Source organism: Natator depressus, chromosome 25, assembly GCF_965152275.1.
Source record: "Natator depressus isolate rNatDep1 chromosome 25, rNatDep2.hap1, whole genome shotgun sequence".
Taxonomy (NCBI): Eukaryota; Metazoa; Chordata; order Testudines; family Cheloniidae; genus Natator; species Natator depressus.
This window is the reverse complement of record NC_134258.1, coordinates 1,600,753-1,610,797: the sequence shown is the minus strand read 5'-3', so window position 1 is coordinate 1,610,797 and position 10,045 is coordinate 1,600,753.

Genomic DNA, 10,045 nt, shown 5'->3' with positions numbered 1-10,045 from the left:
CCAGCGTGGGGGTGGGAAGGACGGGTAAAGGGGCCACAGGTAGGGGTGTATCTAGGCAGGGAGTGGGGCCAGGAACAGAGCCATGGCGAGGGGCCGAGGCTGAGGGCAGGGGTGGAGCCACAGCCTAGGCCATGGTGGGGGCCTGCAGCTGAGCCCACGGCCCCATGCAGTTCCACTCTTGTCCCCAAACTTGGCCCTGGGTCGGGAGCGGAGCTGGGGTGGGGTTGAGCGGGGTGGCACTCCTTCCCTAGGGAGGCTGGCCCAGGCCCCGCCGCAGCCTCCCAAAATGTTCCGGCGCCCCCCACAATTTGGGGAACTCTGGACTAGCAAGTGACCACAAGTCAGGTAGCTGATTGGATGGATGGTGATTATCCCAAACTCTCAGCACTTCAACTTCACACCCAGATCCTCATTTAAACCTTTTTTTTATAAACTCCATTAATACTTTGGTTTGGGTTTTCTAACGTTATTCAGCATTTTTAATCTCAACAGCAAATTCTTGGATTATCTTTTTAACGAAAAATACTTGTTCTATTCACCATTAAATAGAACTCAGCCGTGCTTCCCGTTACAAGCACATTAAATTGCTTTTCTCCTTGAACCCCTGGGGAGAAGACCAAAACCCTTTTGTATCTGTATCTCAAATTGGAGTGAATTTCTTCCCAAGAAAAGGGGTCAATTGGAACTGTGAACAAAGGTTTAGGTTTATATTTGTGAAAATGGATGGATTGGCTGCAGTTGAGGATGAATTCCTTAGGACAGCAATTCTCAGCTCAGGTCCTGAGCACCAAGAAATCACAAACAAGACAGTATGGTGAGCTGAGAGTCTTGTGAGGACTAGAATTATTGCATTGCATGCCAAGGTGCTACAGAAAGGCTCTATGGAGGTTATAAGGCAGTTCAGGGAACAGTAACGAATATAGAAAAATTTCTCTCTGTGCATAGACGTTCTGTGGCCTGGTTGGGGCTCTTTGAGTTGCATTTGCATTCTCCTCTTTAGGCAGTTGTGACCCATCAGCGTTGTTTTGCTAGCGGATTGGCATATCCTATGAAAGCTGAAGGTTTCCTTTGGTAACCTCCTAGCTCAGGGCATGGTGTTAGTGAGGAAATGATTTTGCAAATTAGTTCATGTTTATATGGTGGCTTAAGATAAGAGTGTAGGGAGAAGCAGGAGAAGAGCTTCAAATTCTAAACACTGAAAGCAGATCAATGTGATACAAGATGGTCAGCAGGTATGACACATCATCTGAAACAGCACCACACCCAAAAACTAGTGTGTCCTGAGAAACTAGCCCTTGCTACTTTAGAGCTTATATATGCCATTTTTAGCTTATATTTGATTCAAGGCCTTCTCAGTTTACGGAAAAAGATTTCACTGGCACTGTTGAAATCCACATTAGGTTATTATTTAGATTGCATTAAATGAACTTCTTTGCGTTCTATGTACAATCTTGAGAGCTGTGCCAGGTAACAGAATGTTCCAGAATGATTAATGTACAATAATGTGGGTTTTGTTTTTAAGTTATTCCTTGTTTCCCATAAATTGGCTGTTGTTCTTTCCATAGATGATGCTGATCCTGTGTTCTGAAGATTCTCCCGTGCACCCCCGCCTTGGAAAATGGAAAAATAAAAGCTTGAAACTCTCCAACGTTTCAAATAAGAATGTAATGCTGTTCTGTAAATGGGTGCTGCACAGAACCATTTTTGGGTACAGTGATACGTCCTTTCCTGAGTTTTATCTTTTTGATCTTTTCAAAATAAATATATTTAAAAGGACTGATAAGAAATTTTTGTGCAGGTTGCTAAATAAATGCATTGTTTGTTTAACCAAAGCTGTGCTGCTTGCCTCAGATTTGCGGTATGGGTAGCAACTAATGTGCACTCGCTCATTTGTACTGCAGAATCTCCGTAACTTGTCAGTAAAACCCTGATTCTGCCGTGTGTTGTCTTCCATCATGTTGTGAGCACTGTCTGTTCCTACTGCCATCAGTGGGAGTTGAGGGTGTGCATGACGCCTTGTCTGGATCAGCCCCTAAAAGAGGACATGACAGTTTATCATCCAGTTTGAAATAATAATAAAAGAGAATAGGAAGTAAAAGCCACGAGTGTGGATACAGCGATCCCAAACTTGAAAATCAAGTTGCCAGAGCCATAAAGCAGAAAGAAGCATAACTGCAGTGATCCCATCACAATTTGAGGTAGTGAGCTCACATGGGAACAAGTACGGAGCTAGCAGCACAACCTGAAAAGGCAAATGCCAGTTCCAGCACATCCTCATGAAAGTGCTTTTGGCTTCAGGGGGTAAGGTGAAGCGATCACAACACATGCAAACTCAATATTATGGTGGTGAAGGCCACATATGTACCTAAAGCTAACAGCTGCCAAACAAACTGCTCTTGGAGATGATAAACTGGCTGGCAGCCTTCCAAACCTCTCTCGCAGTTGTCACTTGAGTGTGGGGAGGTTTCCTCGATCCCATGCAAACCTCACTTTTTCATTGGAGTATAAATTCACCTGAAAATATGTGCTTTAAGACATCTACAATAGGCTTATTTCTCTCAAAAATTTCCTTCCGTTGTGATGATATTTCACTTCTCCAGTGCTAACGCACATGGGAACACTCGAATAGCACAGATGCACACCAGCATTTTAAGCCCCGTGTCTCTCAGATCTGCTTCAGTTGAGGAGTTCAGTGAAGAGTTGAGGGAGTGTGGTCCATAAAACTCCAGCCGCTGCCTGGAGACTTGTCCATGCTAATGTTTGTGTAGCTACAAACATCACTGAAGCCGAATTGGTGGCAACACTGGTAGGAAATCTTCAGTTTAAAAAACAAAACAAACACCCCCCCTCAAGTTTAGATACCTTATTTTAAGTTTCCTTTGCTTTTTTTCCATTGTGTCCCTCAATTTGATTTTTGTCCAACGTTTGGGTCTAGTTAGTTGCAAAAGAGAAATTATTACAGCTTGTGAAACAACGAATCTGCTTCTCTCGAGTGGATAGGGGAAATAGTAGTCACCTGCCTAACTAACCTGGCCCCATTGCTCCTCGAGAACACAAACTTGCAGAGTCTCCTAAGGAAGTGCCCCATGTTTAAAGTCTTTATGACTGTTGTCAGGTTGTGGGCTTGGATTCCTATCTGGTTTCAGGAGTTCTGACGTTCTGAGTACAGTTTAAGTCAGGTGTGTGGGCAGAGGGACTGCGTGGACTTGGCTGATGTTGATCAAAAGTCAAATGGCTGAGAGCCAAGTCACCGTTTTGGAACGAGAGCCTCTCCTTGGTACAGAAACCTTATGGGTATTTAACAATATAATCAGGTTGAGACATCCTTTGGGCATGTCCTGCCGCACTCCACCCATCATCACATTTTCCTTCCACAGTTCCTTGCAGGACTCTGAGTCTTTGCTTCCCATTGTAGCTCTCCTTAGAATCATAGAATCTCAGGATTGGAAGGGACCTCAGGAGATCATCTTGTCCAACCCCCTGCTCAAAGCAGGACCAATCCTCAATTTTTGTCCCAGATCCTTAAATGGCCCCCTCAAGGATTGAACTCACAACCCTGGGTTTAGCAGGCCAATGCTTAAACCACTGAGCTATCCCTGCCCCCCCTCACTGAGAGTTCCTTATTCATGAATGCTCTGCTGCTGCCCGAGTCTCCTCTTCTTCTCTAAGGGCTTGTCTACACTACGAGTTAAGTAGACATAAGGCAGCTTACGTCGACCTACCAGTAGAGGTGTACACACTGCAATGTTCCTCCCTCCAGTTTAACTCTCCTGCCACACCGACATATGAAAACCACCTCAATGAGAGGCATAGCTGTTAGGGTGACATAGAGTGATGCAGTGTCGGTGTAAACATGGCATTGCTTATGTTGTCCTAAGTGGTCTCCAGGAGGTGTCCCACAATGCCCAGCATGACTGCTCTGGTCACCGGTTTGAACTGCCCTGCAGCCACGTACACGGGCATGTGCCCCTTCCCTTTTAAAGCCCTGGAAGTTTTTGAAATTGATCTTCCAGTTTGCTCGGCATGGAGAGCTCACATAGAACCTGCCAAACTGACCGTGCTGGCTTCCCGCAGCAAACACTCCCCTGCCTGGAGTACACAGGACAGGGTGGATCTGCTGGTCTGGGGGGAGAGCAGGCTGTGCAGTCACAGCTCCACTCTAGCCGCAGGAACTTGGATGCCTATGGGGAAATTTGATAGTGGCATGGAGGAGAAGGGATAAAATAGGGACACGCAGTAGTGCTGGGCAAAAATCAAGGAGCTGAGGCAGGCATCCCAGAAGGCAAGGGAGGCCAATAGTTGCTCTGATGCAGCACCAAATGTATGCAGTTTCTACAAGGAGATGCGTGACACCTGTGGGGGCAGCCCCACCTCCACTGCCAAGAGCCCTGTGGATACTTTGGAGGGCTGGAGACAGTGGCCGGTGCCGTGAACCTCAAGGGCAGCATAGTGCATGAGGCAGTGGAGTTAGAGGAAGACAGGGGACAGGGACATCCAGTGGTGTGGCAAGTCGGGCCTTTTTTTTTTTTTTTTAAACTCCAGAGGGGTCTAGCCAGTCCCAGCACTCCAGTTCTGACATGCCTGATGTAGGAGAGAGAAGCTCCAGAAATTACTCATCGTGCTTCAATATTGCAGGGAGACGTGGCAATGTTCTGCTTTTTAATTGGGGTAGAAGAGGGATTGAAAAAACCGGTACAGTTTATGTTTCTCATTCCTCTCTGCATCTAGACGCAGAGGGGTCCCTGTGGAAAAAGTTTGTTTATGCACACTGGGATATCCCGGGAATCCTCCATAGAGATCTCTAGAAAACTTCCCTGGAGGTAATCAGCAATCCTCTGCCCAAGGTTTCTTGGGAGGCCTGCCCTGTTTCTTCCCCCGTGGTAAGAAACTTTCCTGCACCAATTGGCAATTACTTCTGCAGGCACCATAGCAGCATATAGGGGACCCAGTCTGCAGCCATATGCCTGCAGGAGCCACACCCTTGCATCCTCAGTTACCCTCAGGAGCGAGATATCAGCTGTTATTACCCCCCACCTGTGAAAACGGTGCCAGTATTCAGAACAGTAGCCCTACATGTTTGCAGTGATACCCCACTGAACCCCACCCCCCCTTTATCCCATCTTGACCCGCCCCTCTCCCCCATACTACGGTGCAAGAAAACAATGCCTGGTTCAATACATTACAGAAACACACATTACTGTGGCTCATTGTCAAAATTCTCCTTTAAAGCCTCCCTGATCTGAATAGCTCCAGTTGAGCTCCTCCAACAGCCCTGGTATCTGGCTGCTCAAAAGCAGCAGCCAGTCAATCCACCTCAATGCTCCACCCCTGTGGAAACTTCTCCCCCTTAGCATCACAAGTGTTATGCAGAGCACAGCAGGCTGCTATGACCATGGGAATATTTTCCTCACTGAGGTCTAATCTGCCAAAGAGGCAGCACAGGTGCCCCCTTTAAGAAGCCAAAGGCAGATTCAACAGTCATTCTGCACCTGCTGAGCCTGTTGTTGAAGTGCTCCTTACTGCATTCAAGGTTGCCAGTGTATGACTTCATGAGCCAAGGGAGCAAGGGATAGGCTGGGTCTTCCAAGGTCACTACTGCATTTCTACATCCCCATGGAAATTTTCTGGTCAGGAAAAAAAGTCCCTGTTTGCAGCTTTCTGTACAGGCCAGTGTTCTTCAAGATGGAAGTGTCCTGCACCTTCTCTGACCAGCCCACGTTGGTGTCCATGAAACGACCCCAGTGATCTACCAGTGCTTGCAATACCATGGAAAGTAGCCCTTTCTGCTGATGTCGCCTTCACAGGATGGTCTAGGGCCAAAATGGGGATGTGTGTGCCATCTATCGCCCTGCTGCAGCTAGGGAATCCCACTGCCACAAAACCATCCACTATTTCAAGCACATTGCCTGCCGTCACAGGCCTTCCTCGATTAATGCCCCTGCACACTTGCATAACTGCAACCCTCATGGTGGACATCCCCACTCCAAACTGATTCGCGACTGATCGGTAGCAGGCCGGCGTTGTCCACTTATACCCAGTGATCACCACTCACTTCGCCACAATTAGGGCAGCTCTTATTTTAGTGTCTTTGCACCAGAGGGCGGGGCGAGCTCCACACACAGTTCCAGGAAGGTGGCTTTGCAGATCCGAAAGTTCTGCAGTCACTGCTCGTCATCCCAGACCTGCATGACGATGTGATCCCACCACCCTATACCGGAAACCTACTGACCGCTATTCCTACCTACGTGCCTCCAGCTTTCATCCAGACCACACCACACGATCCATCGTCTACAGCCAAGCTCTGCGATACAGCTGCATTTGCTCCAACCCCTCAGACAGAGACAGACACCTACAAGATCTCTATCAAGCATTCTTACAACTACAATACCCACCTGCTGAAGTGAAGAAACAGATTGACAGAGCCAGAAGAGTTCCCAGAAGTCACCAACTACAGGACAGGCCCAACAAAGAAAATAACAGAACGCCACTAGCCGTCACCTTCAGCCCCCAACTAAAACCTCTCCAGCGCATCATCAAGAATCTACAACCTATCCTGAAGGACGACCCATCACTCTCACAGATCTTGGGACACAGGCCAGTCCTTGCCTACAGACAGCCCCCCAACCTGAAGCAAATACTCACCAGCAACCACACACCACACAACAAAACCACTAATCCAGGAACCTATCCTTGCAACAAAGCCCGTTGCCAACTGTGCACACATATCTATTCAGGGGACACCATCATAGGGCCTAATCACATCAGCCACACTATCAGAGGCTCGTTCACCTGCACATCTACTAATGTGATATATGCCATCATGTACCAGCAATGCCCCTCTGCCATGTACATTGGTCAAACTGGACAGTCTCTACGTAAAAGAATAAATGGACACAAATCAGATGTCAAGAATTATAACATTCATAAACCAGTTGGAGAACACTTCAATCTCTCTGGTCACGCTATTTCTGATCTCAAAGTGAGTATCCTTCAACAAAAAAACTTCGAAAACAGACACCAACGAGAGACTGCTGAATTGGAATTAATTTGCAAATTGGATACAATTAACTTAGGCTTGAATAGAGACTGAGAGTGGTTGAGTCATTATACTAAGTGAAACTATTTCCCCTTGTTTATTCTTCCCCCCGCCCCCAGACGTTCTTGTTAACTCCTGGAAATGTGCTGGAAATGGCCCACCTTGATTATCACTTCAAAAGGTTTTCTCTCCCCCCACCCCACTCTCCTGCTGGTAATAGCTCATCTTAAGTGATCACTCTCCTTACAATGTATATTTTTTCCATGGTCTGTGTGTACATATAAAATCTCACCACTGTACTTTCCACTTTATGCATCCGATGAAGTGAGCTGTAGCTCACGAAAGCTTATGCTCAAATAAATTGGTTAGTCTCTAAGGTGCCACAAATACTCCTTTTCTTTTTGTGAATACAGACTAACACGGCTGCTACTCTGAAACCTGTCATCACTCAATGCTAGTTTCTCGCACCCAGAACCAATAGTCCTGGTGCAGTTGCTCTGTGAATGCAAAAATCAACCTTGAATTGTTTCTGTCCATGGCACACAGCAGGGCAGACACCACTGGGTCATCATCAGATTCCCAACTCATGAAATACTGCATATTGTGTTCAGAGCGCTCATCAGAGGACTGGAGAGCAGGCAGATCCATGCTTTCTGATAGAGATGGCAGGTGCACAGTTTACAGGGTCCGTTGAAAAGCAGCACGAAATGTACTAGGAAGCCCATGGAATGATGGGACAGAGAAAACTGCATCATGGGATGCTCAGCCTGCCCATAGGAGTCATTGCAAATCCTTCCCAGAACACCCAGTGGCAGATGGTCATGAGTTGCACATTGGGATTGCTACCCACAGTTCACTGGTCTCTCTGTTGATGCAAGAACACCTACTGTGGACATGCTCTGCTGACACAAGGTTTAATTGCAGCGGTGGATGAAGGTCAATTTAACTTTGTAGTGTAGACATAACTGTTCCCACTTCTACCACTGAACCACACCTTCATCAGTGCATTGCAGAGTGCTTAATACAGACATCCACTCCTTGTGGCCTCATGTTGACTCTGTGTCTGATCTTTAGTGTCTGTTTAAATTGCTTATCACCTTTGAAAGTGGATTAAAATAATTCAGAATAAGGCACTCATGTCAGAATAAGTGTGACCACATATGCAGTTAATCAGGCATAGCTAATCCACTTTAAATTCACAGCCTATCTTATTCCAGATTAATTTTTGTGTGCAAATAAATCCTTAGGGCCAGCTTTTTAAAGATAGTTAGACATTGCGGTGCTCACCCTCACTGATTTAGGAGATTAAATTTCATTTACAAATGTAATTTAGTCACTCAGGAGCCAAAATCTCATTGAAGCCAATGGGAGGCTTTTCATTGGCTGTAGTGGGAGATAGGTAAGGTCACAGAGTAGGGCTGCACAACTCTTTCCCTGATACGTCCTTTTCATTGGCTCCTTTGGGCCATAACTGCATGTACAGACTGGCTTGGGCATGTCAACATTTTCAAGCTTTCTCCATTCTGTGAGGCTTGGAGAATTTTTAAAAATTCACTCCCACAAAGTACGCACTGGGGAATGCTCTGGTTCTCTTCTCCATGCCCTTGGCCACCTTTCTCATAAATCCCCTCCCGCACAGACTTTGAAGCAGCTGTTCACCTAGTGATGAGGGCATACCAGGCAAAGCTCGTGGTTCAGATGCTGGACAGGAGCTCTGGGTTCCATTCCCAGCACCTCGACTGACTTTCTGGGCAGCATTGGGCAAGTTGCTTAGTCTTTCTCTGCCTCAGTTTCCCACCTGTGAAAGGAGGAGAATAGCTCTGCCTTTCTCCCCCGCCTTTTGTCTACTCAGAGCAAGGACTATCTCTTGCTGCCTTAACACAATGCCCGGTGCAGTGGAGCCCTGAGCTCAATCGCAGCTTCCTGATGCTATTGCAACCACAGGTAAGTAATAAAGTCATTAAAGTCCCCGTGCAATGAATCCCGTGATTAACGGGATGGGGATGGCAGGGGTCTGAAGAGCATTGGCATGGTGGAGTCTAAGCCCTAACTAAATTCGATGGTTTAGATTTATGTGGCATTGTCCTATTAATTGTAGTGTTTTGCTTCTTCTGAGATCGGGGGAACTGCTTCCTTACCCCTTTTCTTCACTGCAACTTTCTTGTAATGAAAAGGCTGCTAAAAACCTGCCCTACGCTCTCTCACGCAGTGGTAGCATGAATGTCGTATGCCAAACCAAACGCAAGCGCCTCTTTATGTTGCATTTGGTCTGTAAGTTACTTTAAAATCTATTTCCAGTTATTTTCACAGGGGCATGTCTTGAGCCAGAGTGGGGAATATTCAGCTGATGCATTTCATTGCAACCCATGCAAGGGTCTTTCTTTCTGCGGGATTTTGCCATCTCACAGGTCGCTGCTCTATGATAGGGAAGCAGCAGGGGCTAGCGGCTCAGCTGGTGAGGATTGGTACAGCTCTGCTGACTTCAGTGGAGTTCTGACAATATACAGGATCTGCTCCAAGGGATTGACACGGGAGCATCTACATTCCAGTGACAATAGAAAGGGGAAGAGAGTTCGGGACCTGGCCCAAAGGGGGTTGCAAGTGCTGTAGGGTTATGGATAATACATTGCCCTTCCACAGCTGGCTTCATCTAAGGGTCTGTCTGCACTTTGCAGTCTTTAATTGTGCCTGGTGCTGTGCCTAAGAGGTAGGTCACTATTTCACCCCATTTACAGATGGTGACATTGAGGCACAAAGAATGGAAGTGGTCACCCAGCGCTGGGGCTGGGGCTGGAACGGGTCACCCAGCGCTGGGGCTGGGGCTGGAACGGGTCACCCAGCGCTGGGGCTGGGGCTGGAACGGGTCACCCAGCGCTGGGGCTGGAACGGGTCACCCAGCGCTGGGGCTGGGGCTGGAACGGGTCACCCAGCGCTGGGGCTAGAACGGGTCACCCAGCGCTGGGGCTAGAACGGGTCACCCAGCGCTGGGGCTGGAACGGGTCACCCAGC